This window comes from Eublepharis macularius, chromosome 11, assembly GCF_028583425.1.
Source record: "Eublepharis macularius isolate TG4126 chromosome 11, MPM_Emac_v1.0, whole genome shotgun sequence".
In the NCBI taxonomy this organism is placed as follows: Eukaryota; Metazoa; Chordata; class Lepidosauria; order Squamata; family Eublepharidae; genus Eublepharis; species Eublepharis macularius.
This window is the reverse complement of record NC_072800.1, coordinates 22,827,107-22,848,566: the sequence shown is the minus strand read 5'-3', so window position 1 is coordinate 22,848,566 and position 21,460 is coordinate 22,827,107. Positions and strand designations below refer to the sequence as shown.

The 21,460-nt window shown below is 40.4% G+C and overlaps 1 protein-coding gene across 1 annotated transcript in view; it reads right to left on the bottom strand.

Moving 5' to 3' along the window:
* The window catches only part of GLI3 (GLI family zinc finger 3), a 306,111-nt gene extending 284,941 nt beyond the window's left edge, over positions 1 to 21,170 (bottom strand). Inside the window, exon 1 of the mRNA XM_054991390.1 lies at positions 21,035 to 21,170. The gene's annotated coding sequence lies outside the window, so the exon portion shown is untranslated. The remainder of the gene's footprint in view (positions 1 to 21,034) is intronic.
* Between the last annotated feature and the right edge of the window lie 290 nt (positions 21,171 to 21,460).

The following is a 21,460-nucleotide window of genomic DNA, read 5'->3' as shown; positions in this document are numbered from 1 at the left end:
TTAAGACTAACCAACTTTACTGCAGCGTAAGCTTTCGAGAATCACAGTTCTCTTCGTCAGATGCATCCGCATCTGACGAAGAGAACTGTGCATCTGATGTAGAGAATCTGACAAATTTGACGAACGCATCTGACGAAGAGAACTGTGATTCTCGAAAGCTTATGCTACAGTGAAGCTGGTTAGTCTTAAAGGTGCTACTGGACTCCTTTGATTTTATCTCCATAATGGAAAGGGCTAGAGACTTCTTTTAACATGAAAGCTGGGAATATAGGGAACCTGCTGCACCTATTATTACAATGGTAAGTTGATATAGTAACATGAAATTGCTGATTTAAAAAAGAGATCAAAACCAGGAAGGGAGGGGGAAGGAAGGCAGGGGGAGGAGTGGTTTGACAATAATGAATGTCCAATCATCAAAATGTGGGTTGGTGGTCTGTGGGAATGGGCAGGGCAAACAAAACGGAAAGAAATATTGCGCATGAGAAAAAAATCGACTAGGTTTCCAGAAAAAGACTTAGGTAAAAGTGGTCTCAAAAGAACTGGAAAAATCCTGGTGAGGACCAAAAGAAAACAAAGGGAAAACTAAAGGCAAAAAAAATGCATGTGGAAATCTAGAGAAGCAGTATGGGGCCAGAGCCAACAGAAAAAACCTGTGCAGAAAAACCCCATTTGACAAATACTCATGGGAAAAGAAGAGATGCACCACAGTTGCCAAAAGCAACTTTAGTTTAATACACTACATAGACAGTATATTTTAATAAAGAACTGGTAATGTTCCGACATACGTAATACATAATTTCCTTAAGATATCACAATGTATCTGCTTTGGGAGCTCTTTAGATGGCAACTCTATCCAACGCTCCCAGCCCTGTAAGTCAGCATTTCCAAAACCTGGCAGCAAGCAGCAGCATCAGCTGAACCTTAAAGAGACTCCCCTCCCACCCACCCCAAGAGGCTGTTTCTCCTGAGCTGGCATCTACTTCCATATTTTTTACTCTGAAGACTGCAGGTGTTTCTATTAATTCATTTGTATCCTAAATTCCATGCAAATGAGCCTTAAATGACAAGCTGGAACACTTCCCAGACAGTTAATTTACCCTGAAGATGAAGCCTACTGCTGGAGGCCTTCCTTGTCAGCACGGAGGCCTTTCCCACCAATAGATTCATTTGTGAGTATGCACCACAGCCTGCTGCTTCAAAAGGCATAATGTTTACTCATAAGCAGGTATGCTACAGAAGGCAAAGGCTCTGGTTTATCACCTGAAATGCACCATTCATTGGTCACGACGAGCCACCTGGCTAAACAGGGCTTCAGTCCAAAAGCAGACGTTCCATGCAATGTCTCTTTAGTCAAGGGACCGAATGCCATGGATTTATTTGTCCCACTAGTGGAGCCTTCCACCAGAGGCAAGTGCCTCCACCAGCAGAATTGATCCAGATAATGAAGTGGCTCAACCCAGGTTGTAGCCATTTTTCTATTTGTTGATTATTTTTATTTATTGTACATCTATGCTATCAAGGTAGTGTACAAAAAAGTAAATAATAGTAAAAAAAAAAAAAGATGTGCACCAATATCATCAATAAAATCACTATAATAATCAGAATACCAAAACAGCAATAATCAATCCAGTAACACCACCAGTGCAAGCAGCATTACTGCAGTACAATATCAACAAGTCAAGAGGTCAAAGAGGAAGGACAAAGCCCTAAACTTTGTGTGTGAAGTGCTGTCAAGTCACAGCCTACGTATGGCAACCCCATAGGGTTTTCAAAGCAACAGACAAACAGAAGTGGTTGTGACTGCCTGCCTCTGCATCACGATCCCGGACTTCCTAAGTAGTCTTCCATCCTAGTACTAACCAGGACCGACCCTGCTTAGTTTCTGAGAATGGATGAAATTGAGCTAACCTGGGCCATCCAAATTTTAGCTAACCCGCCCCCCAAGGATTTAAAAAACAGAAACATTTTCATGTGGTACATAGAACTCAAAAGAATAAGGACTGGGAAACTGGAAGCAACGAAAGAGTTCTACAGATAGGCTGCCACAACAGAAAATAAGACAGCCACTAATAGACGCCGCCCCACTTCAAAGGGTGGGAACACCCAGAACACAGGAACCCACAAAATTCTTAATAACCAGACAGATTGGTAGGGAAGAAGGCAATGCATAAGAGAACCTAGCCCCAAAGCATGTAAGACTTTAATAAAATAAGTTGGTACAGTCTTGAGGCAGTAAAGTGGGCTGTACTACTGAAGGTGGGAGATACCATATTCAAATGTTTCCTCTCATAAAAGAACACCATGCAAGCAATGAAAAATCACAGTAGGGAAAACAGAGCATAAGCACTTCTAAGAGCCAAGCTACAAGAGACAAATTACACGAGTAGGAGCATGTAAAGGGAGTCGAGTCACAATATTAGCCAGGAAGCTGAGTTTTTAAAGAGATAGGAAGGCTTTGTCGATTTCCCCTCTCTACAGAGCCAGAGAGATCTCTGCTCAGAGGGTTTGTTAATTTCCTCTCTGCCTCCTGAAGGCTCTGTCAGTTTCACCTCCCCTTCTAAGGGGATCTCTTTTAAAACTCAGCTTCCCTGCTAAAATTGCAACTCCCTTCACGGGCTCCTCCTCGTGTAATTCGTCTCTTGTAGCTTAGCTCTAAGAATGACACATTAAACAACATAGAACTACCCAGTAGGATCATATCCAAAGCAACAGACAACACACAGTAGCACAGATTAGTAGTCTATGGTCCCTATCCCTCTGCTAATGCATCCCTCTGAGACCACTTCCTTGCAGTACAGCCCTCCTATCGGAGAAAAAGCCCTCTTGAATAATTCAGTTTTGCATTGTTTACAGAAAGCCAGGAGAGTGGGAGCTTTCCTGACTATCACAGCCTAATATATCCGCATTATAGTTTCTGGATTTAAAGAATTCAAAACATATAAAGGCAAAGGTGGAAAGGTACAGATGACATCTATGGGATTGTATCTGGATCCAATACAAGTTATAGCCATCCTTCAATCAAAGTTCTCTATTTGTGGGATTGCCAATGGAGGCTATTTGATTGGCCACTGTATGAAACAGTATGCTAGACTAGATGGAACACTGGTCTGATTCAACAGGCTCTACTTATCTTCTTACATTTACCTGCTCATTTTCAAAGCTTGCTCCATAAAAATTACAGGACTGGAAATCTACTTTAAAAGAGAGAGAGAGATTCCTAGGATGCCTTCTTTTATTCCATTTACACTATCAATCGAAGCCAGTTTGGTGTAGTGGTTAAGAGCACGGGACTCTAATCTGGAGAGCCGGGTTTGATTCCCCACTCCTCCACTTGAAGACAGCTGGGTGACCTTGGGTCAGTCACAGCTCTTCCAGAGCTCTCTCAGCCCCACCCACCTCACAGGGTGATTATTGCAGGGATAATAATAACATACTTTGTAAACTGCTCTCAGTGGGTGTTAAGTCATCCTGAAGGGCAGTATATAAATAGAATGTTGTTGTTGTTATATATTTCAATAAATTATATATTTCAATGAATTCCCCCATCAGTATATGTAGCTGTGCCTCGTTGAGGTATTAAAAACATTCCCAAGTAACTCCCTTTTTGACTAACTGTATAAAATGTGAGTACTCCGATGAAATGAATCCCATAGGGTATTCCACTCTAAAATGTCACATTCTAATCCCCCAAATCTTCCTCGAAATCACAGAAGCCAGAAGCTGTTCTGTGCAAGAATGCTACAAATCCTAGCTGGTCATGGCAACAACAGCAGCTTTTGACCTGAATGTAAGCATATAACAAGGGATACACATTCTCCAACATTTCAGAGCTGGAAACAGGGACACTCTTATATTCTTGCAGTATCCCTGTGCTCACACCAAGGATCAGTGTCTGAGTATTGGTCTCTCCCTTACTAATGCACGTTGCTAAAGCATCCTCTCTGCCTATTATACATTGTATTCATTATTTTGCAATAGCTTGTCCTGCCTGCATTGATTTTAAAACAAACCATACATTTCTTTTCAGTAAAGCTACGGTAGAAAACCATACACCAGGATTTTCCACCATACCCTGAAACTTCTTCCTTTCGTTTATTTCTTTTTGTAACATCCAGAAGAGAACTCAAAAGTTTGCACATTATTATGTATCATTTGGTTGGTCCTGATGAAAGGCAGGGCTTTTTTTCTGGGAAAAGGGGTGGAGGAACTCAGGACCGCACAATGGTGTCACTTTGGGTCAGCTGGAACAAGGGGGGAGTTTTTTACAGTTTAAATCGCCCTCGGTGAAAATGGTCACATGGCCGGTGGCCCCACCCCCTGATCTCCAGACAGAGGGGAGCTGGAGCGGCATGGAGGGTGATCTAAACTCCCCTCGGTCTGGAGATCAGGGGGCGGGGCCGCCAGCCATGTGACCATTTTCAAAAAGTGCCAGAACTCCGTTCCACCATGTTCCTGCTGAAAAAAAGCCCTGATGAAAGGTTTTATGTGGATTTTGTTCTAGGATTTGGGGTATTTTTCTTTTGGATCAGCACAGCTGAAAACAACTTCTCTCCCCTTCTTATTAAAAGTCATTGTAATAATTTCCAAATAATAAATAAATAATAATAAATAATAATAAATTATTTAATTATTTCCAATTCTATTCAAACAATTACTTGGCACCGACAATAATAAAAAAAACCATAAATCAAGTAATTCCTTCCCTCCTCCCTCCTCCCATGGGTACATAATCCAATGCAAGAAGGGGGAAGTTATGGTGCATTTGAAACTTCTGGACAGCGCCTGCTCCTTTCAATGCCACATGTGCATTTTTCAAAAGTAAGACTTAGTTTCAAACACTGGCAAGCTAGTTTCTTCTGTTACTACTCCATGTCTGCATGTGCATAAGAATGATGACCGTAGCCAAGAGAAAACACAACCCTGAACTTTTTATAGGTAAAAAAGAGGGATAAACATTCCTCCGTAAAAGCAAACAGTCATGGTCTTTTTCCATTCAACCATGCCGGAATCTTTTGCAATTTTCCCGCAGGCTTGAGTCCATTCAACAAATTAATCTGAGCCCCACTTTCAAGCTAATCCCTGGCAGACCAGCAACCTGCTCACAGGTGCGCCTCCGCTTTTCAAAACAGCAAAATGCAAGCTTGCACCAATTTATGATTCAATTAGAACAATGATAAGAACAAATTGTTAAAACCAGCATAATGAAGATTGGAAAACAAATTAGTGAACGTACAAAAAAACTAAGTAAACAACACTAGAATAAAATGTGTAAATATATCCTAGAGTAATAATTTTAGCTGATACACTACTTCCACGTGCACCTGTAATACAAAGAAGTCCACAAAATTTTTGACTGGCTTTAACTTCCAGCCACCCTGACTGTCCTCCAAGGAGGAAGGACATTATTACTATAAGGATATCATGGGAGGAGGATCATCTCCTCCTCCAGTCATGGGAGAAGGATCACCCCCATCATGGAAGAAGGAGGGGGGAACAGTCAGATGTCTCACTGCTCCCTGAACATTTCTCACATCAGAGAGAGCTCCATCCTTCGCCTGAGTTGGAGGAAGGCAGGGCTCTTCTTAACTTTTGAGACACTCCGAAAATAGTCTTGCTACTTCCTGAATGTCTCTAAGGCGCTCTCTCACCAGACTGAAGAGATGACCAGGAGAGTACAATTAACATACGTTAACAACGAAAATTACACAGATTTGTAAATAAACTCTCCATTATGTCAAATCAACTTTAGTACAGGGATGCTACACAGAGGCAGGCAACAGTATACCACCTCTGAACATCTCTTGCCTTGAAACCCCTACAGGGTCGCCATAAGTCAGTTGTGACGTTATGGCAAAAACACTGAGGTGATCGTGTGTCTTAATGTCCCAGGGATAGCTCAATTTCACAGGCTGGAAAAAAATATAACTTATGTAAGATAACCCAAACCCTTCTATGAACAGGAAAACCATAAACTATTATTCCTTTCTGTTCACGTAAGTGAACTTTTGTGCATCTGATCTTCCATTGTTGCAGTCATGTAAGCGTCATGTAAGCACTAAGCCTGGGATACCACGCAGAACATCTTGTAAAAATGCTAAAACCTCTGTGAGACGCCAACCTGTCTTCACAGCCCCAAGGATAGACTAGTATAATGCAGTCCCTGTGGTGCTGCCCTTGACATCGATATAGACTCTAGACATGTATAAGGCTGAAGGATACAAGTATTATTAGCACATCATTCGTTTATAAATTACCCACAGCCCTGCCTGTAAAAACCTCAGATATCTTGAACCCATGCCTAAGAAACCATCTTCTTCTTTACATCCCAATGAAATCTCTGGTACTGACAAAGAGCATCTTCTTAACCTCTATGGGAGCTTAGATACCATCCAGGTACTATGTTTGAATGCAGAGGGGAAATTCTAGCACCCACAAGCCTTTCTTCTGGGAACAAGCTGTTTTATGTGTAATCGTTAATTGTGTGGACTGTTTTCTCCACTGTACACAGAACAGCTCAGCAGTTGGTAAGCAACAGCCACCATACAGAACAATTTTTATTTAGGTTATTTACATGTTCACCTTTTCAGTTTCAGAAGTGCTCATTTAAAGTAGTCTCCATCCTGACTAAACCAGCTTTAGCAATTCTGCTCTATAGGACATCAAATGTGTTCAATCCAAATTTCTGCGGAAAATTATGGGTCAACCGAAGTGTGTTCTATATGCAGTTCTCTGCCTAGAAACGGGTTTAATCTTAATGGAAACAAGGGCCTGGCTTATGATGTTCCAATACTGGCTTCGTATTTATATAAAGGATCTGAGGAGCCTTACATACCATCAATGTTAACATCAAATGCTGCATTTTTACAAATTAAGAATAGGATGTTGGACATTGAGCACCAGAAGTTACATAGTCTGGCTACCAGAACTTGCTCCCCTCTAAGCTTTGAGAGCTCTCTCTCACTGTAGGGAGGATGGCTCCATATTTATCCTCCTTGCAGGTTCCACATCAACGTAGGGCATTTTCCCTAGCTAGGTGTAACACTATGCTGTCTGCCATTTTATATGGCAGATTTAACAGGGCACCCAATTTAACCATATATTGTCTATGTAAACAAAATTGTGTTTAGTCAATTACACATGTTCTTCTGCATTGTCATCTGTATGTTGATATATGTCACACATATTTAAAATCTGTTCTAGCTAATATGACAGACTGCCCTGATTTGCTCAAAGTTTATAGATTGCTGAATGATTCTTTCCCCGAGGTAATCGAGATGGTGGGTAAGTTTCTCCATGCTGCTTTGAAGTGGCATCAAAGGTTATCATAGAATTACATCATGATTGCTTTTTCCTTTTATTGTGTCTGTATTGTAATAACTTGAATTGCTGATATATGCCAATAAAGGCTAACTTGACTTGACTTGATATATAGGAAAATTGTTTTTTTAAAAAGTTTTATTGAATTCAAATACAGAAGATAAAGATTGTAGTTTGTCATTTACAGAAAATTCTAGATTAAAATACCGTACAATAAAAAGTAATAAATTATAACAATTGCTTGTGAGTGTCAGAAGGCGAATGAATTCTATGATACATGATATATAGGAAAATGGCTCAGCACACTAGTAGAAAATTCTGAAAAAGGAAACAAGGAAAAACTCACGCATCTCCGCCTTAGCGAGATTTATGTGCTCTTTATAGGATTACAGCATTTCTCCATGAAGGAGAGAAATGTGCTCTCCCCTTGTACTTTCTCCCATGAAGTACAAACTGAGGAAGAACAACTTTGGCTTCCTGGCAGGCTTCTGTTGCATGGTTGGGGACTCGCATCTTCCTTTCCTAACTTATGTGCAGGAAGCTGCCCCAGGGAACTTGGGTATAAATATGGCATCATTTGTAAATCATTGTAAAAAGCAGAGAAAAAGAAGACTTGTATGAAAAGATCAGAATTTTCATACAAAAATTTCTAGTCATGTAAGTTCCAGTGATCGACTATGGATTATCTAAACAGTGGCTTCCAGCACACTTGGTCCAGTACTTTATAGTAAAAAATGAAAAGCCAGAACAATCACAGGGAAGGGCAGATATCTTTTTCTTCTAATGTAGTTCTTCTGTATTTCTGCAATGAAATACAGCCAAGTGGATGGTACAGCCCACACAGCGATTCTTTTCAGCCACGTGGATAAACTGGGAGTTGAGCTCAGGTTGCAAGCATTCTGCAAGTCTAGACACTGGTTATCAGAAGTGCAGAAAAATGAGAATCGTCTAGGTGATCTCTAAGCCTATGTCGAATTCAGCCCCTCTGCTCGCCTCTAATGAGTCTTCCAAGTTTTCCAAGATGGATTGCAAAATTCTAAAAATGTTTTTCTTCTGAAACACAGACCCTTTCCCGCCTTTGGTTTATTGCCTTTGTCTTTTTAACCGATTGCCTCCTTTCAAATCCCCATCCCTGTTTCTGTTTGATGCCGCCGGAATTGTATTCCGTTCATTAACAAGTGGTTTGCATCCGCTGAGAAGAGCTGTCTGAAGTAACAGCGCCACGGCATTCATCATCATTACATCAGCAGTAGGGAAAGTTTATACTGATTGCTATCAGCATCCAGAGTGGCCAGATCAGTGTGCAGGCAAACATTGGGTGTTTAATTTTTTTCAGAAATGACTCTGGGTATTTGGGGTGTTCACATGCACCGCTTTGATCTGCACTACTGGAGGCAGTCTTTGGGGATCTGTCTCAGAAGAGGAAAACTGTGTGAAAGAGGAAAAAAAACACAAGGGGTAGCATGTAGAACAATCAGAAAATTACAGTGTCTTTCAAGCATAAAGGACCCTTTATCAGATGCATCAAAACTGGTTACTTCATTCCTTGGGAATACTCAAGGATAAAGAAAGCTCCATCTTGGTCAGATCTATTCAAAATGTACATGAGACGATTTAATATGAGAGCAATTTTATTTAGATTCATTCAAGCTTGTACTGGTTACGTTTAAAAGCTAACGCCCTCAGTTATTTTAACACCAATTCAGGCAAATCTGCAGTGATAAAGTTTCCCTGAAAACCAGAAATCATTCTATGAAGTATGATATGCTTTTTAAAAACCTCTTCTCCCCACTTGTCACATTTTAGCACTCCAGTCCAAACCATTCCTCTCCTTATAAAGACAGTATATAAAGGAAAATTTAAGGCCCAAAAAGGATACTTATTATAGAGAATTGTGTTTTATTGACAAATAAATGTCACTGAAAACAAGCAACAAGAAGCATTTCACGCTCTTCAGAAATGACTTTTTAGCAATTTAATGTATTTTTTAAAAATCTGCAGTACCCTCAGTGTGGCCACTGGTGTGCAATTCGTATCTAGAAAGAAAAGGAAGGAGACCTAAAAGCAGAAGGAAGTAAAGAAATACTGAAACAAAGTGGGGCATGGGTGCAACGTAGAAAGAGATGACTCAAACACAAAAACATTTAGCTAAATGGGAAAAGACGCAGCAAGGAAAAGTTGCTAAAATCTGATCACTGGTCCATCTAGCCCAAGTACTGTTCACACCTACCAGCACTGGCACTGCAAGGTTTTAGGTGGGTAGCCACATTGGACTGCAGTAAAATAGCAGGATTTGAGTCCAGGGACACCTTAGAGACCAACAAGATTTCCAGAGTCAGAAGAGAGTATCTGAAGAAGAGAGCTCTAACTCTTGAAAGCTTACGCCTTGGAAATTTCGTTGGTCTCTAAGGTGTCCCTGGACTCAAAGTCAAGGTTTCAGATCTCTCCCAAACACCCTTGCAGTGGGAATTGCTAAGGGCTGGACTAAGGACATTCTTCTTAACGCAAAACATATGCTCAACCACTAAGCTACAGGCTCTCCTGAAACATACACAAGAATGACATCACATTTCAACCACAATCCCCCATTTCATTTTCACAAATTGTCACAATGCAAAGCCTTCCTTCTTCTCTGCTTTGAGACATATTTTCTGAATGATCTCTAAGGACATGCCAACCTAACATTTCTCCACAGGCATGATAATTCAATTCCAGCTGGTTCCAGTCAAAAAGAGCTATCCCACAGATTCCACTTCTGTGCGTACCTCTTTGTGGGAATCATTCCAAACTATTTCCCCTGGAAAAAAAAAACCTCTTATATCAGAGAAGACATATCAGGCTACTTCACACAGATTTTTTTTTTAAAAAAATGTATGCACGAAAGTGTAAAACATGAATGAAACAAATACGGACAGAGAATAGGTACACCAGGCAGGGAGAACAGCTGCAGTTTGGTGCTGGTTGTTCCCTCCGTAGCAAGCCTGGTTTTGTCTCAATGTGGTGTGTGAAATGATGCCCAGAGGACAGATTAAAGGGCCAGTTTAAATTCCTGTTCAGACATGAAATGTCTGTGTAGCCTTCAACAACTCACAATCCTCCTGGTTCATCCAGGGAACAACGGAGCACACCTCTTGTCTAGCTGTGCCCTAAGAGAACGTGGATGATGACTGTGAGTTCTCAAAGGCTATCCAGTCAATTCATGTCCTAACAGGAATCTGAAACGAGACATTTAGTCTATTTTTTGGAAATCGTTTCATACATGATATCCATGATCAGAAACCTCAATGTCTTTTTCTGTCATTCTTTTCCTTTAAAAGAAGCCATAAGAGGATGAGTCTAAAGCAGGACCATCATACTGTGGTGGAGAGGGAGGTTGACCTTTCCCCTGTGATGTTTTCTGGACAGAAATGCCTCTTTCTTATCGCCCAAAACTGCTTTCAAAGAAAACTAATGCCATATGATCACAGATTTCCAGTATCTCAAGTACTTGCACCCTTAGCACAACTGAACATAAGAATGACTTGTTGCACAGGGTTCTTGGGAGTGGGGTTAGGATTGCAAAGCATCTTGAGTGTGCTGGCAACGCACTCCAGGTGCAAAATTCATGAATTCCTAGATCTCATATAGAACCTGTACTGCACAAAAAGACTGGAATCTTCCTTCCTCTATGCTAACACTGAGAAGACTTGCAAACACCTATACACAGCCTCCCTCTTTTTCATTATATTCCTGAAATCTCCTAAAGTACAGACAAGATTCTACTCTTCATATCAAATGGACCACTAGCACTCTAGATGTTCTTATAGTTCAAAGAAGTGCCCATTCTTCCCTGTTAATTTTTTATTTGTTCTAATGAATTTAAAGTACAGTTTTTAACTTGGTAGATAGCCAGAATTCTGAGAGCCTTTCCGAGAGACTGAAAGGATAAAAAGTTTAAATTTTAAAAAAAATTAAAAATAAAATCCACCTTGGTAAATAAGCAGTGGTAAGACATTCTTCAACTATTTTCATCACTTAAATTTTTAAAGACATCATTGGTTGGAATCGTTTCTGTTTTCCAGTCTGTTTCTTGAGAACAAATTCAGGTCCAGTTTACATTTCCTGCTATTCAATACATTTAAATCCAATTATACCACACAGAAATCAAAATAATGAAGTAGCACCAGACAAAGTACAGCAAGGGTTAATAAAATGATCAAGAGGATTTTCCTACAGGGTCAGGCTGACTCATTTGGGACTTGTTGCTTTTCTTTAAAAAAGAACTACAGGGGTATATATATGAGAGGTTTACAAAATGTATGGTACGTAAGGATGGATAAAAGAAAAACATTTTCTTCCCTCTGTCTTACTAGAATATGTTGGGGGGCGGGGGTTCCCACACAACAAAGGTGATAAGGATAGATAAAGGGATTATTTCAGCACATAACTAATTTTTAGATTTCACGACCATTACCACATGGTGATGTGATACTGTTTAAAGAGCACTGAATAATAAATGAAGAATGTATCTCTCAATGGCTATTAGTAACAATGCTATAATGAAACTTCTGTATACTGAGGCAGTATACCTTCAAACCTTCACACACACACACACACACACACACACACACACACACACACACACACAAGAAAGCCTTCATCCTCTGCTCCAGAGTGTCCAAAAGCATCTGGCTTGTGTCTTTTGAGAAGAAAATACTAGACTTGATGGATCCAGCAAAGCAGATACTTTGCCCTTTTGATATAACTGTTGCCAATTCATTTTTTGCTATATTTTATCTAGCTATAAAAAGCGGATAATGCTTTAATATCCACATGTATTCAAAAACACAATAATGTCCACTTTCTTCTTTCATGTTGCTTCTGTCAGAAGGTATTCAGATTTTTTTTTAAGATTTCAAAATACTTTAAACCTAATTGTGAGCTGGTCCCGTCCTTGATATATTGAAACTGGTGGACAAAATCACACAGCATCTAAAACAAAGGCATGCAGTTAGGCAGGAGAATAATTTCATGATTAGGAGCAAAAATTTAAAAAACAGACAAAACATTTCAATGAAGTACCATGAACAATGAAGTACCCTGAACAAGAAACCATGCAAAGGGGCTCTTTATTCCTCGAGGAAATTACATTTTTAAAGAAAATCTATCTGAATATTGCAACAAGGCGACTTTCACATGATTGTCTTGCAAACAGACATGCAAAAGACAGCCAGCAAAAATAATTTACCAGCCCACCTACCTGCAAAATCTTATATTACTTATTTGTGATTTGGATGGGGTGGTCACATTTTGTAGACCTTGCCTACTGGATCACAGGTGACTTGGTGAGTGGCCATCAACACGTCCAGTATAGCTCCTGGTGGCTCCAAATGAGGTAACAGCAGCATCCTTTGGGGGATGCTTCATCATCTAGTTTTATAGACCATGCTGCACTTCTACTATACCACAGAAGGACTCTTCTATTACAGGACTAAATTCAAAAAGAACGCAATTAGCCAGCTACTGATTCGCGGTGTTTTCCTACCATTTCAAGAGCTGAAATTCTGCCTCAAAATAAAAACAGTGGTGCAAGGTTCTGATCAGAGGCCCTGTTATGTAGTCCTTTCCCCAATTTTAACTAGTCGGAAGGAATATTTTTGCCTGGGTAAGAACTGAAAGCTCTTTATCAATGACACAATTGCTATTATTGAAAATTAATGACCAGTTTCAGGGCTGGATGTATTTTAGGTATTTAGTTGTCTGATTGCACAAAGATCTGATGCTGGCTTTATGGAGTATAAAATATTCTATTAGGGTTATAATAATCTCAGAATCTGAAGACAACTCCTAAAACGGTGATGTCCCTACCTAAAATACCATTTCCTCCTCCAACCTGCATGTTAAACAAAAATATATCTCACTCCGAGTTAGTCATCCATACTCATGTGAACAGTTGGGACAAGATCAAGACCCCAATTATGTATCTCTAAATATGATTTTAAGTGTTTGAGAATTTAATATTCTGATTTAACATCCATGTAAATATCATTGCAATTATTTAGGAGTTAGTACCATACAGAAACTTTTAAGTACATGGATGAACTTTATACCCTACTAAAGCCCTAATAGGAGTCAACTTCATATCCTACCAAAGTCCTAACAAGACTTTTCATATCTTGCTAAAGTTCTGTTGATAGCAGCTGATCAAGACACCCAAAATATTATAAAATTGCCACTGGCATGAATCTAGTGGATCTTCATGAATTTCATGTCTAATTTGAATTAGATAACCTTTGGGTTCCTTTTGAATTCCCTCTTCTAACCCCATGCTTAACTATATTATACTCAAGTTTCAAAAAAAAAAAAAGATGTTTAACAAGTGGCCAAGAATTTATAACCAAAAAAGGGGGGGGGGGGGTTGCGTGCTAGTTTTCTTGTCTCTTGTGTTTTGGTAGTTCTAATGCCACAGTATAGTTGATAACTGCAGAAAACTGAGGGGGGGGTACCATCTGAATTGTCTGATGTGACCTAAAGAATTCTAATTTATAATTCTTTAATAATAGGGAGAGAACATTTGCAATAAGCATTTGCGAGGGGAGGAAAACATTTATCTATGTTTCACGGGGTAAAATTTCAATGAAGTATATGTTAAATGATTCCCCCAAGTCACCACTTAACATCCTTCCATGGCAATATAAGCTCATGCCAACAAGTGCCAAAAAGAAAAAGAAAAAACCCTTTAAGTCAGCAATATTACAGTCCGGTTATAAAAAAACCTTTTACAATCTTGGTTTCCCAAAGCAGATGCAAAAAGGTGAGAATACATCCCAGAAGAGAACAATCAGCATCTCTTGATGTGCTGATAACCGGCTTTAATACTTTCTACACTGATGCCGTTAGTATTAGAGATGCTTGTGTACAAGGTTATTGGTGGACAGGGCAAGAGAGGCTAGTTCCTGCTCTGTCTCACAATTGAGTAGTAAAAAATCCTACAAAACCCTGCAATTTTTATTATTTGTATCCTGGTTTCTACTGTTTGATTCAAAAAGGCCACTGCTGCCAAAAACACCTCCTTCCCTTATATTGCTAACTGCCAAATCCCAGTGGCACCAAGAATTTCTTATTTTCCATTCTCATTGATGCATTGCTTTATGGCATCAATCTCAATCACTCTGAAATTTAAATCTATCAGTGTCAATCAAGAAATCTCAATAAAAATATATTTAAAATACAATGGACACAGGGCTATAACAACATTGCTCCAGCTTGCCCAAGGCCTTGTTCTGATTTTACATATGCAAATCACTGACACCCAGTATTCCAACTTCCACCCAATATTCCAACTTTCACCCAATCAGATGCTAAGGAAAGATTTCTTTGTATTAAAAGTCAAGGGGGTTCGACTCCTGGAATTCCATCTGTCTGCTCAGCGTACTTTGGTTAAAGGTGGAGCACAGTTTCACATGCTAAACAAACCCAGATGTTTTTCACCTTCCCAGTAAAGAGCATGACTAACTTTACACATCAAGAAGAACTTCAATTGTAAAAAAAGGACTACTTTATAAAGTCTTCCCCTTACAGCTTTTAAACTTCATTTTAGGCTTTACACTTGTCTTGTTCCTTTTAAAAAGGCACAAGAATGTTTTATAGAGGGGTTTGGTTGGTGGATTTTGCAATGGGGGGAGGTTTAACAGGGAACAATTCTGCTTGCTGTAATAGAAATTATCCCCCGGTCATTCTACAGGAATCACAGAATTCTGCAGCTGCATCTTCCTCCTCAGCCTATGAATCCATAGAGAAACACAAGTTGGAAAGTGCAGGCCAGATCAAACACAGGTTAGATTCTGGCCACGTTAAGCATGCACAGGACTGCCTCTTAAAGCAAATGCATTTATTCAGAATTTAGTCACAGCGGTTTCAGTAGAATTTATTCATAGGATGCAAGTCCCATTTAACTCAGTGTGACTTACTCCCAAGTAAAATATGTACAGGGCAGACCTGCATATATTCAGAAACTGTGGGAACTAAAAATTAATTGTAGCATTTTAATTTCAAGGCTTACATTAACTACAAGTCACCACACTGGAATAAAACATAAGGCATTAAACAGCTATGAGACTGCTCGAAAGAGAGCAAAGTATACAGTTTAAGATTATTGCAGTGCCTATCGTTCATGCCATAACAAACTCACAGGATGAAGCCAACAAAGTCCTTAAGAAAAAATCCTCACCCTCCCACCGCCCCCCTCCCCATCTCTGCAGAAGGCATCTTTCAAAAGAAAGCAGGGGCTTAGTGATTGAGCTAGAAGGGAGGGAGGGGACTTACCTCAAAACCCAGCCAAGTGGAAATCAGAGCAGTAATTCTACAAGTCGGCAGAGTACACTTTTAGAGCTGCAGTGGTGTGAAGAAGTGCTGGGCAGCATTGCCCAAAGGCATCACTAACACACTGATGACTAATGACTGGGCCAGGAAGACAATGAATTTGGGGGCTGGAAACTAAGAGAAACCATGCAGTACCTTGACAAATGGGCTTTCACAATTTCATTCACTGAATAACCTTTAAGCACAAAATTGGCTCAAGTTCCCTTGGGAATAACTTGACACATGTTATTGAACAATGATATAGGTATTTCCCTTCTTTTAACAAGCCGTTCTCATGCTAAACGCATAAACATGATTGCAGGGAATGAAACTTAAAAGTTAACTTGTTCGTCAGATATGGGGAAATTAATATCCAGAACTGAAAGGCTATGCAAAGCAGCTCTTTCCCAGTTGGGGGCGGGGGTGTGAAGAAAAACGTCCCATTTTAAAAGTGTGTGAATGATTACAATTTACTGTTTGTTTGTGGTGAAATGCAATTGGGGTGGGGAGGGGGGTGGGAAGGAGGAATGAGGAGGAGAAGAAACACATTTTCCAGAACCCATAAAATAACCAGTGAGAAATTAGGCACCAGGAGTTTGCTTAACTGTTGGAGTTCCAGCAGAAAACATCTGATATGTAAACACAGCAATCATCATTATCACATAAACCAAGCCTCACGTAAAACTTTGCAGTGATGTGCCTTCCCTCACCACCAACAGCACCCCCCACACAACAGCATCTCTTTGTTATTGTTGCAAATAGCCTCCAAATTTAAAAAAACAACAATTTGGACTCTTTTTACAGTCCGAATAAAATATCTGAAGTGTCTCAAAATTAACAAGAGCCACTTAGCCCAGACAGCATTGCCCTTAGCAGCTCCTAAAAACTTCAGGGGGAAAGAGAGAGAGAGAGATCTTAAAACAGGAAGCTTAGTAAGCTCATAAAACTGTTGTTGGAGCCAGGAACACATAGCATATTTAATCTGCAAACTGTGAGAGAGTCTACAATGATTTCAGCAAGATCTGAGGCATGCCCTCAAGGTTTGCTGGGATCTGGGATTAGGGAGTTGATAAGAACCTCAGCTGCCCATGGACATGTTTTTCTTCTGCAGTTAAACACAAATGCAGAGAGACGTTTGACTGCTGCTTGGCGTTACTGCTCAAGTTATATAAAAGCTTTGCAGCTCCTTTTGCTGTCAATATATCAAAGTTGAAAAAAAATCATCAAAGTGTGAAATTTCATTTAAAGTCTTTGCCAGTCTACAGCTCTATTTCACAGACCTATCAAATAAAAGTAAAGATGAGGAAAATACACTCAGAGAACTTGGATAGGGGAAAAAGTTTTGCTGTGTCCCCCCCCCCCATTATTTTGTTTATTCTATCTCCCTTTATTTGATTTTAAGATGGAACAAATGAACCCCAACGGCAAGAAAACAAGAGGATAGAAATGGTTGAGATGGAGAGGGTGGGGGTTAAGCAAAGGTGTGTGTTTTAGAAACACTCTAGTTTAAAAAGTCAACTGAAATTAATTATCGGAGCTGAGCCATTGCTTGTTATTGAACAAAAGGATCTCTGGGTCAGTTTGGCATCTTAAATTCTTACAATATGCCTCGACTTCATGACACTTCAAATAAACTGCAGAATATGAGGGCCAGCCATAGGAAAGCCTTCTTCAAAGTATCTCTTTAGCTTAGGGGATTTACCACAATTGCATATAGAAGAAAACTCTGACTTTTGAGATAATCTACTATAGTCTAAAAGCATTAACATTCCATTACTAAGGTCTTCCTGAGGATTTCATGACTCATTGATTCACTCTTGCTCGGAGTCTGCTTCTTCTTAGTACATTACTGTCTCCTCACGCCAGAGTGCATGCAACAATGGCCATTAAACCGTTTCCTTCCATAACTCTCAGGCCTCCCCCTTGCTAGAACGGATCCCCATCTTTAATAAGCATCAGGTGCGTTACTCAGAGAGAAAAATGTGGAAAAGTTTTCTAAAATGCTTTCTAATAAATAAATACCTCAGCAGCCATGCGAAGACTATGATGTGCTTAACTAAAAATTACACACGATTGCAAGCAAGCAAGACAGAAATGAGATCAGAAGTGTAAAATAACTTTTATATTTTTAAAAGATGTTATTTAAAAAGATAGATGATAATTCTAGCAAAGAAAGCCATCCTAATTCCACTGGAATCAATGGGGGATTAACCATCAGCTTCAGTAGAAAGCTGGTCCCCCTCCCCACGTGCATTTATTAAACTTTTCAACTTTTGGAGAAAGAGCTTTGATTATTTTGCAGAAGCTGGGTTTTGCACTGAGAAAACTACCTCTTTCCAAACACATCTGACCTAAAATTAAACTTTTATGGAAAACAACACAACATGCCTGCAATATCACACAACCCATTTTCATTTCAAAAGAGTTTTGACTTTTCTGTAAACAGACTGTTGGGTATTTGCCAACGTACAAGTTTTGCACAATTTTTTGTCAAGATAATGCATGCAGTATCTTTGGTTTAGTGTTTTTTTTAGAGACAAACACTTCAACAATGTTATACTGATGACCATGTGCTTACTAAATTCTGTGTATACACACACACACCTTAAAAGAGTTGTACTGACTCTTCTGCTTTGATTTGTTGCTTTTTAAGAATTATATCCACCCATCACTTTTCCTTTACTAATTATTAGATTTCTGTCACCCCAATCCTCATCACAATTATTTCAAAGCAACACATATTTCACTTATTTCATTTGAACTTGTGTGTGCTTAGGCACAGTTCTTAACCATTACAGTAACTACAAATGTCCTACACACCCGACACTGTAACCCTAAACAGAAGTCAACAGGCTTAGAAGGACGTAACTCTTTTTAGGATTGCAGTATCAGTCAAGAATAAGTCCCATTGTGGGGATTTCTGCAGAGCAAATGTGCAGATGATGGCAACCGTATTGTTAGAACGAAGTCTCCGCTTACAATCAGGGCAAAGTTACTTAACATTTGTTTTAAATTAGGCTACAAAATAACCATCTATCAATTGTTATGTACTAGTGCATTTCAAGTTAAATTTCATCTCATAAATAAATAAATTCTTGAAATTCTTTACACAGCTTACATTATTGAAGTCATTCACACCATTAGATTTTACAGACAGCCTCAATTAAGTTACCGTAAGTTGGTAAGAAAGAAGGTCACAAGTTTCCGATTTCTTTATGTTCTTAAACACTGCATTCTTCTTTCAAAATAATCTTTAAAATATGCAATTAATAAACTGTCAGATCCCAATTAATTTTTAATAAAGAGCCTAAAGGAAACAATTACAGATATCAATCACTGAGTCACCTTTCCAAATTAAGAATGTAATTGTAAAAATGTTCCAAACAGTCTCAGCTCATAATCACGAGAACAAGAAAAAAAATTCCTTCTGCCCTTTTTACACTACTCTCTCAAAAAATAAACTTGAGTTGTTCTTTGGTGTTCATTTGATCCAAACACATTCTCATGTAGATGCTTTAACAGAACATGAAAAACAGAAATTAAATGTCCTCCTTGCAAAACCAGTATTTTAATGAACCACTTAGTTTTTAAAAGATTTGTAAACGGCTGGGTTTTAACATGATGCCTGAAAATGAACTTAAAATTGCAGGCTCAAGCTTCAACACTGACAAGGCCTGGGGGGAAAACCCCCTAAAAGTTTAGTGTATATTGTTTGTTATTACAAGATGCCCCGTTAGTCAATGGAGGCTTATTTAATGGGGCTATACATGTTAACTTGCCAAAACGGATAGCCACCCATACCTTGCTCTTTTTTTAAAAGGCTCTGTTAGGCTGGGATGCAAACGGTCCATCATTTCAAACTGAAGTGGCAGCTGGAAAATGTGGAACAGCTGGCAAAGAGCAGCAAGAAAATGTTTTACATAAATATCTCTACATATAAACTGGCAGAAGGCCACAAACACTAGACCCAAAGGATGGGATCAACACAATACACCAGAGGATTCAAATAATTGGGGGCTGGGGGCAGAGGGTTTTTTTTTTTTTACCTTTATTCCCACGTGGTGCTTGCAAGGGACAATACCCAATTGGCAGCCTCTCAGTTAGAAAAGCTGCAACTGTGAACAACCCAAAGTTGAAGGGCTAAACTAACATAACAAAACTGAGTCTTTCCTGAAGCCTTCTAAGGTTCTTTTGATGTGCCTGCTTGTCCAAATTGCTTTGTTTTCATCTATTTACTCCGCCTCTTTTGTCCAAGGCCTCCCCCTCCAGCTCTCTTTCCAAGTTTGAGAAAGTTAACTGCTGGGTGCGATTCATGTAACTCTCCAGCCATGCAATGCTCACCATCCAATGAATGAGGTTTAGAAGAAGGAGCCAAAGACCAAAAGGAAAGAGAGATGTCTTGACAACAGAAAAAGTGCTCCAAACCAAGAAGCTTTTGGTCTACACACCTTGCCAGAAAATTAGCAAGTCTCAACAAACCACAATGGAAATTCAAACATCTGATGCTCCTGTGTCTAGAAGTTCATGCCAAAAGCAACTAGCCAGTCTTGGGAGTAGCCACAGGATCCTTCCCTCATTTTGCAACAGCAACAGAAAAGACCACTAAGTTCGAAAGCAACATTGTTCACCCTCCTCTCCTTGTGAGTTAGGAGCCAGGCCCTGGTCTCCCTTCCCACTTCAGTTCCTTCCCCCAAACTTCCAAGCACAGGAATCAAACTTGAAAAAAAATAAATAAAGGCGAGGGATAGATTAAAAAGGCATCCTTCCTACCACTACAAATAACACAAGGTTGTGTACAGCACCACATCCGATCACTTGCTTCCACCACTCCAGATGTGGCAAACTTCCAGTCACCTCAGAAACTTGCTGGCAGGATATTTTTTTCCCTTCCTTCCTTCTTTTTTTTTCTTTTTTGGAAGAGGCCAAGCAGCTGCTCCAAGCCTGCAAAATGTGCAGTTAAACTCAACCGTGGGACGTTAAGCCTCCAAATCCTCTCGGAGTGCAGCCGGGCAGACACTGCAAGCCCAAGGGGGGCGGTAGAGGGGGGCAATGCCCCGCACTTTCGCAGCCCGATCTCACTCCTCTTCCCTTAAGCTTTCCAGCGACTGGAGCTCAAGGAAGTGTTCAGGCTCCCGAAAGAGCCGCCGGCCACCCCAGCGCCTTCCATTCTCCCCCTCCCGGCCGCCTACTCGGCTCAAGGAGAAACGCTGCCCAGGAAACACAAGGGATCGTCCCCCTTCTCCCCGCCGCAGCCGCAAGAAATCCGTCCCGGCTCCTTTTTTTCCTGCACGCTGCAAGTTAAACAAAGAACTTTTGCTCTCCCCCCCCCCACCCCCAGGGTCCGCGTGCGTGTCTCCCCAGCTCGCCCCGCACGTACCTGCCGCAGCCTCTGCCGGGGTCGGGAGGCGCCCCAAACTTCCCATAGGAGAAAAGGTCGGGGGCTCCGTCCCGCAAGGCGCCGCGCAGCACGACGCGATCGCGGGGCAGCACTTTAACAGCGCCGATCCCCGGGGGCGAAGGAGGGCATTTTTTTTTTTGCTTCTGTTTTGGAGTGCGGAGAGAGGGAGGAGCAGGAGGGGTGTGTGTGTGTGTGTGTGTGTGTGTGTGTTCAATGTTGTCTATCCTCCCCCCAACACACACACATATACACTCCTAGCGCCCTCTCCCTCCGCTCCTGCCCCTGGGAGTCCCGTGGGTCTCTAAGGTGCCCCCGCCCTCCCGCAGACCCTCCCGGCCGCCCACCTCCAACCCTCTCCCGCTCCCGTTCGGTGCGCCGGGTTTCTTTCCATCAAGATCTTACATC